This window comes from Procambarus clarkii, chromosome 2 (genome assembly GCF_040958095.1).
Source record: "Procambarus clarkii isolate CNS0578487 chromosome 2, FALCON_Pclarkii_2.0, whole genome shotgun sequence".
Lineage (NCBI taxonomy): Eukaryota > Metazoa > Arthropoda > Malacostraca > Decapoda > Cambaridae > Procambarus > Procambarus clarkii.
This window is the reverse complement of record NC_091151.1, coordinates 52,420,434-52,438,836: the sequence shown is the minus strand read 5'-3', so window position 1 is coordinate 52,438,836 and position 18,403 is coordinate 52,420,434.

Below are 18,403 nucleotides of genomic sequence, written 5' to 3'. Positions count from 1 at the left end.
AAGCCAAAACCGAACCATTGCTACTCCACAGGCACATCAGGAGGAAAACAACAATGAAAGAACAGGTGATGAAACTTAGAACGGGGGAGGACAGGTAAACAGAGGTGTGTGAAGAACTCAACAAGAGGGTTCAAGGAAGTCTTCACAATAGAACAAGGTGAGGTCAATGCACTAGGAGAGATGGCAGTAAACCAGGCGGCCTTGGAAGAGTTCGAAATTACAAGAGATGAGGTCAAGAGGCATTTGTTGGATCTGGACGTGAATAAGGCTGTTGGTCCAGACGGAATCTCACCATGGGTACTGAAAGAGTGTGCAGAAGAACTTTGCTTGCCACTCTCCATAGTGTATAGTAGGTCACTGGAAACGGGAGACCTACCAGAAATATGGAAGACGCCTAATGTAGTCCCAATATACAAAAAGGGTGGCAGACAAGAGGCATTCACTAGAGGCCAGTGTCCTTAACATGTATACCATGCAAGGTGGTGGAGAAGATCATGGAAAAAACCTAGTAACGCATCTGGAGAGACGGGACTTCGTGACAAAATTACAACATGGGTTCAGGGAGGGTAAATCTTGTCTCACTGGCATAATAAAATTCTACGAGCAAGTGACAAAGAATACGCAAGTAAAAGAAGGATGGGCTTACTGCATTTTCTTGGACTGTCGGAAAGCCTTTGACACAGTATCCTCATAAGAGGCTGGTACATAAGCTGGAGAAAGAGGCAGGAATAACTGGTAAGATGCTCCAGTGATAAAAGAGTACCTAAGCAATAGGAAGCAGAGAGTTACAATGAGGGGTGAGACCTCAGATTGGCTTGAAGTCACCATTGGAGTCCCATAGGGCTCTGTACTCGGACCTATCCTGTTTCTGAAATAGGTAAATAATCTCCCAGAGTGTATAGACTCATTCCTCTCCATGTTTGCTGACGATGGCTAAATTATGAGAAGGATTATATAGAGGAGGAGGAGATAGCGGAGGACTGCTTAAGGCTTCAAGAAGACCTGGATAAACTGAAGGAATGGTCGAACAAATGGTTGTTAGAGTTTAACCCATGCAAATGAAATGTAATGAAGATAGGTGCAGGAGGCCAGATGCAAGGTATCATTTGGGAGATGAAATTCTTCAGGAGTCAGAGAGAAAGACTCGGGGGTTAATATCACGCCAGACCTGTCCCCTGAAGCCCATATCAAGAGGTTAACAGCAGCGGCATATGCCAGGTTGGCCAACATAAGAAGGGCCTTTAGAAACTTTTGTAAAGAATTATTCAGAACTTTGTATACAACATGTCAGACCAGTCCTGTAGTATGCAGCTTCAGCATGGAGCCCATATTCAGTCAAGCATAAGACTATACTGGAAAAGGTTCAAAGGTTCGCCACCAAACATGTACCCGAACTAAGGGGTATGAGCTAAGAGGAGAGACTACGGGAATTAAACCTCACGTCGCTGGAAGACAGAAGAGCTATGGGGGGACATAATCACCACATACAAGATTCTGAAAGGAATTGATAGGACAGATAAAGATAGCCTGTTTAAAACAAGGAGCACACGCACTAGGGGACACAGGTGGAAACTGAGTACCCAAATGAGCCACAGAGATATTAAAAAGAACTTTTTTAGTGTCAGAGTAGTTGAGAAATGGAATGCATTAGGAAGTAAGGTGGTGGAGGCTGACTCCATACACAGTTTCAAATGTAGATATGATAGAGCCCAATGGGCTCAAGAACCTGTACATCAGTTGATTGACAGTTGAGAGGCGGGTCCAAAGAGCCAGAGCTCAACCCCTGCAAGCACAACTGATGAGTACAACTAGGTGAGTACACATCCCCAAGAAGTAGTAGCAGATGTCCAGTTCCCAGGTACCTATTTACTGCTTGGTGAAGATGATCATTGGGAGAAAGAAACTTTGCCCATTTGTTTCAATTTCGGCCGGGAATCGAACCCGGGCGCTTAGGGTTACAACGCCAGAGTGCTGTCCACTTGGCTGCGAGGACCTGTGTGTTGTTGTTGTTAGTGTGTATGTTCTTGTTTTTTCCATATATATTTGTTAATGGCAATGTAGGGTTTTAATTTTTCTTATCATTATTTACTGTTAAAAAGGTATATCAAGGAATTAACAGTTGCATATATGTGTGTACTGACAATTATGTTCTTGAAGGTGCTCTAGCTCCTGGTCCCAGGCGTTCAGCCTTCGGTCTCTTATTGCAATAGCGTCAAACCTCTTGATTTTAAACACACTTGATCTTGCAGCTCTGAACGGGTCTTCCTCCTCCTCCTTACCTCAGTTTAATCCACTTATCTCACACCCTCCACTTATCCACTTACCTCACACCGTCCACTTAACCACTTGCCTCACACTGTCCACTTAACCACTTGCCTCACAATGTCCACTTAACCACTTGCCTCACACTGTCCACTTAACCACTTGCCTCACAATGTCCACTTAACCACTTGCCTCACAATGTCCATGACTTACAGATCATTTTTGCTATTGTGTTTGGTCATTTTGTCTGTGACTTTTTCATGTCTGGTGATATAATTATATTTTTAGTCTCAGAACCTTGTAATTGTCAGCACTGAACAGTTTCTTTATTTTATATCTCTTTTCTTTATTGTCTTGTAGTCATTTTAGTTCTTGAGTTTATTTTCCAGCCTTTTATGGCATCGTCTGAAATTTACTATATTTGTTACACATTCCTTTGACCCCAAGCCATCCTCCTGCTTAGATAGTAATTTGTGTAACTGTGTTCACCATCTTAGGTGTATTGAAGCATTGGTCAAATAGTCAAATTTGGTACCATTCACTTTACAGAGTCCGGAAGAACTATACCTAAAAACCAAACTTAAAAATATTTCTAGGCCTAGTATAGCACATATGTGGACTATATTAGGCCTCAGATGTAAGACGCCTAGGATGGTTAGGTGAGTTTCATTTGCATTATAGATACAATATCTTTTCCGGTTTATTCAAATTCAACAGTACCAAATTCCACTTTCTAATTCTCCATTACGTCAATATATGCACGATGGTCCGCATCGTTACTATAAGCACCGTCTACACGGGAGGATGGGCTGGGAACGCTTTTGTTAAAGCTGAGCACAGTGTCTCTCAACCACTGTGAACGTCCTCAAATTTTCAGAAAATTATGAGTAAAACTGGTGAAAACTGCCCGGGCTTGGCAGTCTTTTATTAATTAATGCAGGTATTTTTATGATGTTATTGAATGGCTTCGGTAATTATCGATTCAAGTCACTTTCCTACTAGAGATATTAGGCTAATTGGCCAGTTGTTCGACGCACTTAACGGGTAATCCTCCACAATTAAGTTATTCTACTTGAATTTAATCCCTCATTATTACCTTAATCCTTCAAAGTTTATCTATTTTACCATGTATTTCATTATATGATCGAATATATGTCTCACTTTTTTCTTGCGTGAGTAAGGTAATGAATTACAATCCAAGACGACTGGAACCATCTGACAAGAAGCATCACTGGGGAACTTGAAACTTGGAAAAGTTTAGATATAGACTTCACAGATACATGAACAAAATGTTGCAAACAGGATAATTCACGACTTCTCTGGTTGGCTTTCTGTCGTGTTTTTTAGTCTTAACATCTTATAATCGTATCTGAAAGCCTTTAGCATGGGGCGGTGGATGAACTAGGTGGTTAAGTTTGGACAAACTTGCTGTACGCTCTTGATCAATTGGATTTTATTTGTGAGCAGTATTTCGTTATTATGTTTTAAGAAGATTGCGGCCAACGTTATGCTGAAGTTTAAACATGTGGTTAGCGATAATTAAATTATTTCCTAAATTGTAGAATCAATGAAAGCATAATTGGCAGAAGTAAAACTACTCGTGTACATGCATTTCAAAATCTATACAAATTTTATCAGGAAAGGTGTCAGTCATTTCATGATATGTATCGGATTTTGAGAACATTAAAGAGCTTCACTCAGTATTTATAGGATGACATTGATCTACCACACTGACACAAACACCACCACACTGGCACAAACACCACACTGACACAAACACCACACTGACACAAGCACCACACTGACACAAGCACCACACTGACACAAACACCACACTGACACAAACACCACAGTGACACAAACACCACAGTGACACAAACACCACACTGACACAAACACCACACTGACACAAACACCACACTGACACAAACACCACACTGACACAAGCACCACACTGATACAAGCACCACACTGACACAAACACCACACTGACACAAACACCACACTGACACAAGCACCACACTGACACAAACACCACACTGACACAAGCACCACACTGACACAAGCACCACACTGACACAAGCACCACACTGACACAAACACCACACTGACACAAACACCACACTGACACAAACACCACACTGACACAAACACCACACTGACACAAACACCACACTGACACAAACACCACACTGACACAAACACCACACTGACACAAACACCACACTGACACAAACACCTCACTGACACAAACACCACACTGACACAAACACCACACTGACACAAACACCACACTGACACAAGCACCACACTGACACAAACACCACACTGACACAAACACCACACTGACACAAACACCACACTGACACAAACACCACACTGACACAAACACCACACTGACACAAGCACCACACTGACACAAGCACCACACTGACACAAGCACCACACTGACACAAACACCACACTGACACAAACACCACACTGACACAAACACCACACTGACACAAACACCACACTGACACAAACACCACACTGACACAAACACCACACTGACACAAACACCACACTGACACAAACACCACACTGACACAAACACCTCACTGACACAAACACCACACTGACACAAACACCACACTGACACAAACACCTCACTGACACAAACACCACACTGACACAAACACCACACTGACACAAGCACCACACTGACACAAACACCACACTGACACAAACACCACACTGACACAAACACCACACTGACACAAACACCACACTGACACAAACACCTCACTGACACAAACACCACACTGACACAAACACCACACTGACACAAACACCACACTGACACAAACACCACACTGACACAAACACCACCACACTGACACAAACACCACACTGACACAAACACCACCACACTGACACAAACACCACCACACTGACACAAACACCACCACACTGACACAAACACCACCACACTGACACAAACACCACACTGACACAAACACCACACTGACACAAACACCACACTGACACAATCATCACACTGACACAAACAATAATGCGTCGAGTTGTTTAAGAAAAGCAAAATACATGTAACAGTACTTTCCTTTATAATGTCTTTTCTCTATAATTCCCTCACTGTAATGTATACACTAATGTATCAGCATCTGTAATGTATTATGACGTCATAAATGCCTTTTTGTTGTTGCGACTGATTAGGGAAGAATCTCTGCATCCTAGAAACACAATCTCTGGATCCTAGAAACACAATCTCTGGATCCTAGAAACACAATCTCTGCATCCTAGAAACACAATCTCTGGATCCTAGAAACACAATCTCTGGATCCTAGAAACACAATCTCTGCATCCTAGAAACACAATCTCTGGATCCTAGAAACACAATCTCTGCATCCTAGAAACACAATCTCTGCATCCTAGAAACACAATCTCTGTATCCAAGAAACACAATCTCTGCATCCAAGAAACACAATCTCTGCATCCAAGAAACACAATCTCTGGATCCTAGAAACACAATCTCTGGATCCTAGAAACACAATCTCTTGATCCTAGAAACACAATCTCTGGATCCTAGAAACACAATCTCTGCATCCTAGAAACACAATCTCTTGATCCTAGAAACACAATCTCTGGATCCAAGAAACACAATCTCTGCATCCAAGAAACACAATCTCTGCATCCAAGAAACACAATCTCTGGATCCTAGAAACACAATCTCTTGATCCTAGAAACACAATCTCTGGATCCTAGAAACACAATCTCTGCATCCTAGGAACACAATCCCTGCATCCTAGAAACACAATCTCTGGATCCTTGAAACACAATCTCTGGATCCTAGAAACACAATCTCTGGATCCTAGAAACACAATCTCTGGATCCTAGAAACACAATCTCTGCATCCTAGAAACACAATCTCTGGATCCTAGAAACACAATCTCTGGATCCTAGAAACACAATCTCTGCATCCTAGAAACACAATCTCTGGATCCTAGAAACACAATCTCTGCATCCTAGAAACACAATCTCTGCATCCTAGAAACACAATCTCTGTATCCAAGAAACACAATCTCTGCATCCAAGAAACACAATCTCTGCATCCAAGAAACACAATCTCTGGATCCTAGAAACACAATCTCTGGATCCTAGAAACACAATCTCTTGATCCTAGAAACACAATCTCTGGATCCTAGAAACACAATCTCTGCATCCTAGAAACACAATCTCTTGATCCTAGAAACACAATCTCTGGATCCAAGAAACACAATCTCTGCATCCAAGAAACACAATCTCTGCATCCAAGAAACACAATCTCTGGATCCTAGAAACACAATCTCTTGATCCTAGAAACACAATCTCTGGATCCTAGAAACACAATCTCTGCATCCTAGGAACACAATCCCTGCATCCTAGAAACACAATCTCTGGATCCTTGAAACACAATCTCTGGATCCTAGAAACACAATCTCTGGATCCTAGAAACACAATCTCTGGATCCTAGAAACACAATCTCTGCATCCTAGAAACACAATCTCTGCATCCTTGAAACACAATCTCTGCATCCTAGAAACACAATCTCTGCATCCTAGAAACACAATCTCTGGATCCTAGAAACACAATCTCTGCATCCTAGAAACACAATCTCTGGATACTAGAAACACAATCTCTGCATCCTAGAAACACAATCTCTGCATCCTAGAAACACAATCTCTGCATCCTAGAAACACAATCTCTGGATACTAGAAACACAATCTCTGCATCCTAGAAACACAATCTCTGCATCCTAGAAACACAATCTCTGCATCCTAGAAACACAATCTCTGCATCCTAGAAACACAATCTCTGCATCCTAGAAACACAATCCCTGCATCCTAGAAACACAATCTCTGGATCCTTGAAACACAATCTCTGGATCCTAGAAACACAATCTCTGGATCCTTGAAACACAATCTCTGGATCCTAGGAACACAATCTCTGGATCCTAGAAACACAATCTCATAACACGTTCATTGAGGGAAACAAACTTTTCGACCATCGAAGGCTCTTGTCTTCCCCACTGCCTAAGCTCTCATGCGATGCGATACAGAGGACTCCTTCAGTAACAGGAGAAATATATAAATAACACCACAAGTATAGAGAAGTCTTCCAAAGATCTATTGTCCCATGTGTGGCAGCTAATATTGACGTCCAATCCAACTCATCCCCGGAGACGCAACATATATGGCACTGCAACAAGGTCACTGAGACAGACAGGTGATATATGTGTCGTAAGATCAACAACACGTCTCCAGAAGGTCCCGACGAATGATAACCTTAACGAACACTAATGTGTCCCGTGAGAGTGCCTGGACATATTGACCATCTGCCCTGTGATCTCGAGTTGTCACAAGCAGGTTATTCCCTGTGGCTGGGTAATTATGCTGCCTTTACTGTAAGATAATGCAAATATCTTCTTTACTGTAGTTCAAATGTCACCTCACCCTTCACTCAGTATTAAGAGTGGAGATTATAACATTGTTGTTCTGATAAGAATGTCGGTACACTTTCTGATCAGTGTTTTATATGAGTGAATTTAAAAATTCCCATAATGCTTGGCATACAGCATTTTGATGTAAAAAAAAATCCCCAACATGTTCAAAATTTTTCAAATTATCAAAAATCAAAGCGGCTCGCAAAACGGACGTTTTGTCCTGTTTTCTATCCGCGCGTCCTCGGTTAGGTTAAGTTAGGGTATGGCCATTTAGTACATTATTTTAGTAACGTTGTGAACGCTCAAGAGGACGGGCAGAATAATCACTTCGATAAATTATAATTGATAGGCTGACTGTTCTTTTCGTTTGCTAATGAATCACTAATTTACTTAACACGAATATATACCCAAAAACCAGTTTATTTCCAATAGGTAAAAATATCATAATTTTGATAAATTATTTAAAGAATGAGCTTCTAACTATTTTGATAAAACTGAAATTCCGTATCGAGTATTAAGACCTTATAAATTTCACACGTGTATATATATATTTTTTCAATCGTGAATCATATCTACGCGTAGTTGCAAAATTTAAATAATTACATTTGCCTGACCCAAGATCACTACGACCGGGCACTAGAGAATACCACTAAAACATTTTATCACCGATATATATAATATTAAGTGTATCGTTTGCCTTAGCACAACAATATTAGGGATGGAAATGTAAGCAAAGTAGGTATATAATGGCGGCCATTCTAGAATGTGTTCACCCTCTTTACAACAACCCCCTCCGAGAAAAAATAAAAAACTGTAATATCGGCGGATATTCCCTGGTGGCAAAATGACCGCTCACCGCACCGCTCAGGAGAGTCCCCGGGATAGTGTCCTCGCTCCTCCTACCATTTCCAAACACCATTTCAGGTTTTCTTTACCATATGCAAAATTTCAAAACAAAATCGAAAGTGAACGGGATTGGCAACATGTGGAAGAGAGGGGATGAGAGGTGAGGGAAGGGGAAAAGTTGGTGGTGAAGGGTTGAGGGGAAGGTAGTAGTGAGTGGATTGAGAGGTAAATGGATTTGATAAAGGGAGTAATAGGGAAGAGAGGTGAGAGTAGGAGAGAGAGGATGCGAGAGGTGGAAACGTGAGAGGAGGTGAGGAAAGGCAAGATGTGAAGAAGGGAGAGCATGAGGAGGGAACGAAGAAGGGGAGAAATCAGGTGGAATAGAATTGAAGAGAGTCTAAAGCAGTGAGAAGGAGAGCGGGAAAAGCAGAAAAAAGGGTAAGAGGGGTGAGAGAAGGAGAGATTACGAGAGAAAGAAAAGCCAAAACAGGTAGATGGATGTGAATGATAAAAAAAACAGGACAATAATTGAAAGGAAGAGGATGAGGAACATGGATGACGTGGAGGAACCAGTGGAAGACAATGGATGACACACTGGAGCAGGAGGAGATGCTACGGAATGTCTCCAAACTGAACATCACACACTTAAATTTCACCCCAAGTACGAGAATATCACCATATAGTACGAAAATATCCCCCCAAGTACGAAAATATCATCCCAAGTACGAAAATATCACCCCAAGTACGAAAATATCACCCCACTAGTACGTAAATATCACCCCACAAGTACGTAAATATCACCCCAAGTACAGAAATATCACCCCAAATACGAAAATATCACCCCACAAGTACGAAAATATCTCCCAAAGTACGAAAATATCACCCCAAGTACGAAAATATCACCCTAAAGTACGAAAATATTACCCTAAATTACGAAGATATCACCTCCACGTACGAAAATATCACTACAAGTACGAAAATATCACCCCAAGTACGAAAATATCACCCCAAGTACGAAAATATCACCCCAAGTACGAAAATATCACCCCAAGTACGAAAATATCACCCTAAAGTACGAAAATATCACCCCAAGTACGAAAATATCACCCTGAGTTTGAAAATATCACTCCAAGTAGGAAAAAAATAATCTCTTCACAATTTGTTTACACAAATATAATGTAACTTCACTATACACAGTTACTCCACTATGATCAGTTGTGCAAATCATAAATTCCTTTTTTCGGTCTAAATGAATAACTTTAAACTGGTATTCAATTTGTGTGATGATCTGTACTCGGAGATTATTATATCATTTAAATTTGTGATGGAATAACCTAATATTTTGTGTAATTGGTTACTGGGTAATTATATCTAATTACAGTCGGACAGTGCATTGGTGTGATTGTATTTAATGCATTGTAACAGGAGTAGGTAGAAAGGACAGGGAGTTGGACAGGAGCAGGTAGAGAAGAGCGGGAATTGGACGGGAGCAGGTTGATGGGAGAGGGAGTTGGACAAGAGCAGCTAGAGAGGAGAGGGTGGTTGACAGGAGCAGCTAGAGAGGGGTCTATAGAGCCAAGTTTAGAGCACCAGGGTGAGAAGGGACGCAGCTGGTGTTGACACCCGCCATATTTAAGCATGGGGTACGAAAATGTCCTGAAAACTGTTACGTAAAGGGAGGAATAAAAGAGCTCCAACGTGGTCACGTATCAACCTCTCGTGATACTCTTGATGTGTTACACCTACTCAATATCTGGTTGTGTTACACCTACTCAATATCTGGTTGAGTTACACAAACACAATCTCTGGCTGTGTTACACCAGCACAATCACAGATTGTGTTTCACCCACACAATCTCTGGTTGTGTTACACCTATTCAATCTCTGGCTGTGTCACACCTACACAATCTCTAGTTGCGTTACACCAGCACAATCTCTGGCTGTGTTACACCTACACAATCTCTGACTGTGTTACATCTACACAATCTCTGGCTGTGTTACACCTACACAATCTCTGGCTGTGTTACACCTACACAATCTCTGGCTGTGTTACACCTACACAATCTCTGGCTGTGTTACACCTACACAATCTCTGGCTGTGTTACACCTACACAATCTCTGGTTGTGTCACACCTACACAATCTCTGGTTGTGTCACACCTACACAATCTCTGGTTGTGTTACACCAGCACAATCTCAGATTGTTTCACCCACACAATCTCTGGTTGTGTTACACCAACACAATCTCTGGCTGTGTTACACCACCACAATCTCAGATTGTTTCACCCACACAATCTCTGGCTGTGTTACACCAGCACAATCTCAGATTGTTTCACCCACACAATCTCTGGTTGTGTTACACCTACACAATCTCTGGCTGTGTTACATCTACACAATCTCTGGCTGTGTTACACCAGCATAATCTCTGGTTGTGTTACACCAGCACAATCTCTGGTTGTGCCACACCAACACAATCTCTGGCTGTGTTACATCTACACAATCTCTGGCTGTGTTACACCTACACAATCTCTGGCTGTGTTACACCTACACAATCTTCGTTTGTGTACACCTACACAATCTCTGGCTGTGTCACACCTACACAATCTTTGATTGTGTTACATCTACACAATCTCTGCCTGTGTTACACCTATACAATCCCTGGTTGCCTTAGAAAAACACAATCTCAGAATGGGTTTCACCCACACAAATAAGTCAGCTCGAGTATGATTGACATACTCGAGCACCGTATGTGACAATAGGACGGACTCCATCCCGGATCTCTGCTTATACTGGACCATTGTGTGCACTAAAGGCACTGTAAATATGATTTATTTCATGAATTTTTCATCTTTCTGCTGAATCAAGAAATCACTGTGAGTATTTCAATGGCATTTGTACATCCGGATTGGTTTAATAAAAACTTAAGAAAATTAAATGACTTCATATGAATATTTACACAAATATATTGTGTCAATGGAATCCCAAGCTGTATTGTTTTTAATGTATCACGCAACTGTGATTTCTTCCTGAATATATATATATATATATATATATATATATATATATATATATATATATATATATATGTCGTACCTAGTAGCCAGAACGCACTTCTCAGCCTACTATGCAAGGCCCGATTTGCCTAATAAACCAAGTTTTCATGATTTAATGTTTTTTTCGACTACCTAACCTAACTTTTTCGGCTACCTAACCTAACCCAACCTATAAAGATAGGTTAGGTTAGGTAGGGTTGGTTAAGTTCGGTCATATATCAACGTTAATTTTAACTCCAATAAAAAAAAATTTACCTCATACTTAATGAAATTGGTAGCTTTATCATTTCATAAGAAAAAAATTAGAGAAAATATATTAATTCAGGAAAACTTGGCTTATTAGGCAAATCGGGCCTTGCATAGTAGGCTGAGAAGTGCGTTCTGGCTACTAGGTACGACATATATATATATATATATATATATATATATATGTTTCATTGAATATGACCGCATATTCTGTATTTATTATTTTCTGGTTTAGGGCTTCTATCCCTCTAACTATTTTCTTAGCATCAGGGCTTAATTGAAATAGGAGTTCTCCAAAACTCATTTTCGTACTTTTAAGGTGAAGAAAAGAAGTGATTTACTATAGAGTGTATTACACTTATTTGTATAATTTGCACGACGTTTCGAACCTCCATGGTTCATTCTCAAGTGAAGAGATCTTACAATACTAGTTGATTTTATACCCGCATTAGGTCAGGTGATAATACAATGAAGGTGAAAACATGGGGGGATACATAAGGGATAAACATAGGGGCTGCAGAAGGCTTATTGGCCCATACGAGGCATCTCCTATCTAAACACAAAGATTAATCCAGTGTAATTGGCCTGTTATGTTGGACATTGTCTCCTGTGTTGGCATCGATATGTTCTTGTCTTGTCCTTACTCTCATGGTGGGTAGAGTAAATAGTTCCGTGATTTGGGTGTTCATGGTAGGTCGCTCTATTCTTATGTGAATTGCCTCAAGAATTTGTAATCTTCTTGAATCTTGGGTTTTGTCTATTATGCAAGTATTCTTGTTCAACATTTCTCTTGTTAGAGTAATGTCATGGGCTTGTCTCATGTGATTCCTAGGGGCACCAGATTGAAGATGGCATGTCAAAGGCCTCGTCAGCTTGGTCGACGTCATACCTATGTACTTACATTGAAGGTTACATCCTTCGTGGGGGCAAGTGTACATGTATACAACGCTTGACTGCTGTAGAGGGTTCTCCGTCGGCTTCGTCGTCTTCGGGCTGGGCTAGAATAGAGCGACCTACCATGAACATATAGTTAGAGGGAATAGAAGTTAGAAATAGTTAGAGGGATAGAAGCCCTAAACCAGAAAATAATAAATACAGAATATGCGGTCATATTCAATGAAACATGTTTGAAAGAAAACCTGCTGCCAGTATACACCAATATATATATATATATATATATATATATATATATATATTATATATATATATATATATATATATATATATATATATATATATATATATATATATATACATAATATACAGATAGATACAGCGATAGCAGGCGGCTTGACATCTGCGAGGCACTACACATCAAAAAGTCAACACCAGCAATCAACAGCCAATTAATGAATGCACAACTATATTCTACCCACTTCAAGACTTCGGGTAATTCGCCTTCATCAGAGCAAAGTAGAATGAAGATAGGAAACATTGCTGATCAGACCTTTATATCCGCCTGGGTAGATCACCTGACTACCAAGAATAAGTGGAGGAAAGGAAATATAAGAAAGAAGGTAACTGCAGAAGGCCTTTTCGCCCATACGAGGCAGCTGCTATTAATATCCCCAAGTGTCAAACAGGTTAAATGGATGCTATATTGTTTTGACGTGCTATATTGAGGCTTAAATAGGGAACCAACTTGTACATTCCGGGGCTCACATTAAGGCTGTTGTTACAATGTTTGATCAGAGCAGACTCGATCACGTTTCGTTCCACGATATCCTTACTTTAAACAATACATTTTGCCCCTGTGAAGTCGATAGAATGATCACATAAACTGTAATGTAAATACAATGCACTGGAGTGCTGGGCTGTACGAATAATATATGAGTGTTGTTTTAAACGCGAGGAAAGAGATTTACCTGTCTGGCCGATGTTAACACATGCACACTCATTACAAGGGATGAAGTACACACAACCTGCTACAGACGAGGGAGAGTTCTTAATTAACATGGACTTAACTGTATTATTATTTTTGAACACTGGGTTAATATTTAGGTTCTTCAGGGCTGGGGTAAGATTTACTAGACCATCAGAATATGGTAATACCAACGAGTTTTTCAGTTCTGGTTTAGACTTAGTAGTCTGTTTGTAAAACGTCCTTTTTGCTTGACCAAACGCAAGATCCAAGATCGATTTTGGGTATTTTAACTTCTTTCCAATTTCAAATATATTCGTTATTTCTTCATCAAAAAATTCCGGACTGCAAACTCTCAGTGCTCTGAGAAACATACCAGAAAAAACTTCCCGCTTGACCTGAACATGATGATTTGAGTAAAAATGTACATACGAGCACACATTGGTAGGTTTCCTATACACATTTGTGACGATAATCTCCTTCAAGAGATTGAGCCTGCTCTTCCCTCCAAAAATACGTTGCAACAAATATATAAAACTACTATGGAAGAAATGTCCAACAACGACAACAACATCTCCAAGGTTTGCCAGAGCGCAAAACGTATGCAGCCAGGGACACCTGCTTCACCTCAAACCGCCAAACTACCTGTCTTGTTGCCGGCTCCTCGCTGATTGGCCGCCGGTCTCGCTGCAACTGCACTCCACCCACCATACTACTCGATGTCTGGGGCCGCCACGACCTCAGTCCTCAGAATATTCAGTGCTTTCATACGGTTAACACTTCTTCCTGGTAGACTGAGCTTTGGCTTACGTGTACTAAGAGAGGTGATAGCTTAAAGCCAATATTCCTGCACCTCTCATTTTATTGTATATTGCACAGCTTGTTATTGCTCACTTGTCTTACCGTAACTTTTCATTTTGCCATTTAATTATTCTTATTATTTTGATTGATTGATTTTATTATACGAATTTGTATGTCCATTTTATTCATGTTTTGTTTATCTAACGTAATTAAAATTGTATTGTTAAAATTTACTTGTGTTTTGTGTGTCTTCTCCTTACCTTACCACAGACGAAGTTCCAGATTTTCTATTTTTTTTTTTATTCTATGTGACGAGGCATACCCCTAGCTTTGAACAGCCGAACACCAACGCGTTACCGTCACACATTGAATTTGAAACTTCTACCAATTCTATGAATCATGATGTCTAAAAAAGGCAGAACACCATTCACTTCGTTTTCAATTGTGAATTTAATTGACGGAACCAGCGAATTAAGTTGATTGATAAAATCTGTTTGGTCATGGTTGACCGGCCACAGGCACAAAATATCGTCAACGTACCTGTACCAAAGCAAATTCGAGGGTAAAATCCTGGGTAGGATATTTGTTTCAAAACATTCCATGTACAAATTGCTCAAAACAAGGGAGAGGGGATTACTCATCGCCATGCTAAATGTTTGTTTATAAAATGAATCATTGAAGCTGAAAGCTTTATTGATTCAGCTTTCAGCTTTAATGATTCATTTTATAAACAAACATTTGGCATAGCAAAGGGTTTAGCTCCTTGGTCCCGCCTCTCAACCGTCAATATACAGGTGTAGTTTCCTGAGCTTCTCCAGCTCTATCATTTCTACATTTGAAACTGTGAATTGAGGAAGCCTTAACCACATCACGACCTAGTGTGTGTGTGTGTGTGTGTGTGTGTGTGTGTGTGTGTGTGTGTGTGTGTGTGTGTGCTCACCTAATTGCTCACCTAATTGTGCTTGCGGGGGTTGAGCTCTGGCTCTTTGGTCCCGCCTCTCAACCGTCAATCAACTGGTGTACAGATTCCTGAGCCCATTGGGCTCTATCATATCTACATTTGAAACTGTGTATGGAGTCAGCCTCCACCACATCACTTCCTAATGCATTCCATTTACTAACTACTCTGACACTGAAAAAGTTCTTTCTAACGTCTCTGTGGCTCATTTGGGTACTCAGCTTCCACCTGTGTCCCCTTGTTCGCGTCCTACCAGTGTTGAATAGTTCATCCTTGTTTACCCGGTCGATTCCCCTGAGGATTTTGTAGGTTGTGATCATGTCCCCCCTTACTCTTCTGTCTTCCAGTGTCGTAAGGTGCATTTCCCGCAGCCTTTCCTCATAACTCATGCCTCTTAGTTCTGGGACTAGTCTAGTAGCATACCTTTGGACTTTTTCCAGCTTCGTCTTGCGCTTGACAAGGTACGGGCTCCATGCTGGGGCCGCATACTCCAGGATTGGTCTTACATATGTGGTGTACAAGATTTTGAATGATTCCTTACACAGGTTCCTGAACGCCGTTCTGATGTTAGCCAGCCTCGCATATGCCGCAGACGTTATTCTCTTTATGTGGGCTTCAGGAGACAGGTTTGGTGTGATATCAACTCCTAGATCTTTCTGTCTGTCTGTTTCATTAAGTACTTCATCACCTATTCTGTATCCTGTGCCTGGCCTCCTGTTTCCACTGCCTAGTTTCATTACTTTGCATTTACTCGGGTTGAACTTCAACAGCAATTTGTTGGACCATTCACTCAGTCTATCCAGGTCATCTTGTAGCCTCCTACTATCATCCTCTGTTTCAATCCTCCTCATAATTTTTGCATCGTCGGCAAACATTGAGAGGAACGAATCTATACCCTCTGGGAGATCATTTACATATACCAGAAACAGTATAGGTCCAAGGACTGACCCCTGCGGGACTCCACTTGTGACGTCTCGCCAATCTGAGACCTCACCCCTCACACAGACTCGTTGTCTCCTGTTGCTTAGGTACTCCTCTATCCACCGGAGTACCTTCCCTCTCACTCCAGCCTGCATCTCCAACTTTCGCACTAGCCTCTTGTGTGGCACTGTATCAAAGGCTTTCTGACAATCCAAAAGTATGCAGTCTGCCCACCCTTCTCTTTCTTGCCTTATTTTTGTTGCCTGGTCGTAGAATTCAAGTAACCCTGTGAGGCAGGACCTGCCATCCCTAAACCCATGTTGATACTGTGTTGCAAAGTTCCTTCGCTCCAGATGCTCCACTAGTTTTTTTCGCACAATCTTCTCCATCAGCTTGCATGGTATGCAGGTTAGGGACACTGGCCTGTAGTTCAGTGCCTCCTGTCTATCCCCTTTCTTGTATATCAGGACTACGTTAGCTGCTTTCCAAATATCTGGCAGTTCCTCTGTTGCCAGTGATTTGTTATACACTATGGAGAGTGGTAGGCTCAGTTCTCTTGCTCCTTCCTTTAGAACCCAAGGGGAGATTCCATCTGGGCCTATAGCCTTCGTCACGTCCAACTCTAGTAAACACTTCCTTACTTCCCCACTGGTAATCTCAAACTCTTCCAGTGGTTTCTGGTTAGCTATTCCCTCACTTACCTCTGGTATTTCTCCTTGCTCTAAGGTGAAGACCTTCTGGAATTTCTTATTCAATTCCTCACACACTTCCTTGTCATTTGTAGTGAATCCTTCCGCCCCTATCCTTAATCTCATAACCTGTTCCTTTACTGTTGTTTTTCTCCTAATGTGGCTATGCCACAATTTAGGCTGAGTCTTTGCCTTGCTTGCGATGTCATTTTCGTATTGTCTTTCTGCCTCTCTTCTCATCCTGACATATTCATTCCTGGCATTCTGGTATCTTTCTCTGCTCTCCAGTGTCCTGTTATTCCTATAGTTTCTCCATGCCCTTTTACTTTGCTGCTTAGCTAGCCTACATCTTTGATTAAACCATGGGTTTCTCATCTTCATTTCTCTGTTTTCCTTTTGGACTGGGACAAACTTGTTTGCTGCGTCCTTGTACTTCTGCGTGATGTAATCCATCATATCTTGGGCCGTCTTTCCCCTGAGCTCTGTTTCCCATGCTATATCTGTTAAGAATTTTCTTATTCCCTCATAGTTTCCCTTTCGGTATGCTAACCTTTTGGTTTCGGTATCCCTCCTCGAGTTCAATAACCCTTCTTCAATCAAGTACTCAAACACCAGTACACTGTGGTCGCTCATTCCTACTGGGTCCTCAAAACCGATTTCTCTTATGTCGGAGTCGTTCAGAGTGAAGACTAGGTCGAGTCTCGCTGGTTCGTCATTGCCTCTCATCCTTGTGGGTTCTCCGACATGCTGGGTTAAAAAGTTGCTTGTCACCACCTCCAATAGTTTGGCTCTCCACGTATCCTCGCCTCCATGCGGGTCCTTGTTCTCCCAGTCAATCTTTCCGTGATTGAAGTCGCCCATGATGAGCAGGTGTGATCTATTTCTACAGGCAGCAGAGGCTGCCCTCTCAATTATAGTGTTAACTGCCTTGTTGTTGTTTTCATACTCTTGACTGGGTCTCCTGTCATTTGGTGGAGGGTTGTATATTACTGCTACTACTATTCTTGGTCCTCCCATTGTTATGGTGCCTGCTATGTAGTCTCTGAACTCCTCACAGCCCGGGATGGCCATCTCCTTAAAACTCCATTCCCTTCTCATGAGTAGGGCCACTCCGCCTCCTCCCCTACCTTCCCTCTCTTTCCTTATTACTGTATACTCCTGGGGAAACACGGCATTCGTTATGATTCCAGAGAGTTTTGTTTCAGTGAGTCCGATTACATCTGGGTTAACTTCTTGTGCTCTTTCCCTTAGTTCACTTGTCTTGCTTGTGATCCCATCTATGTTCG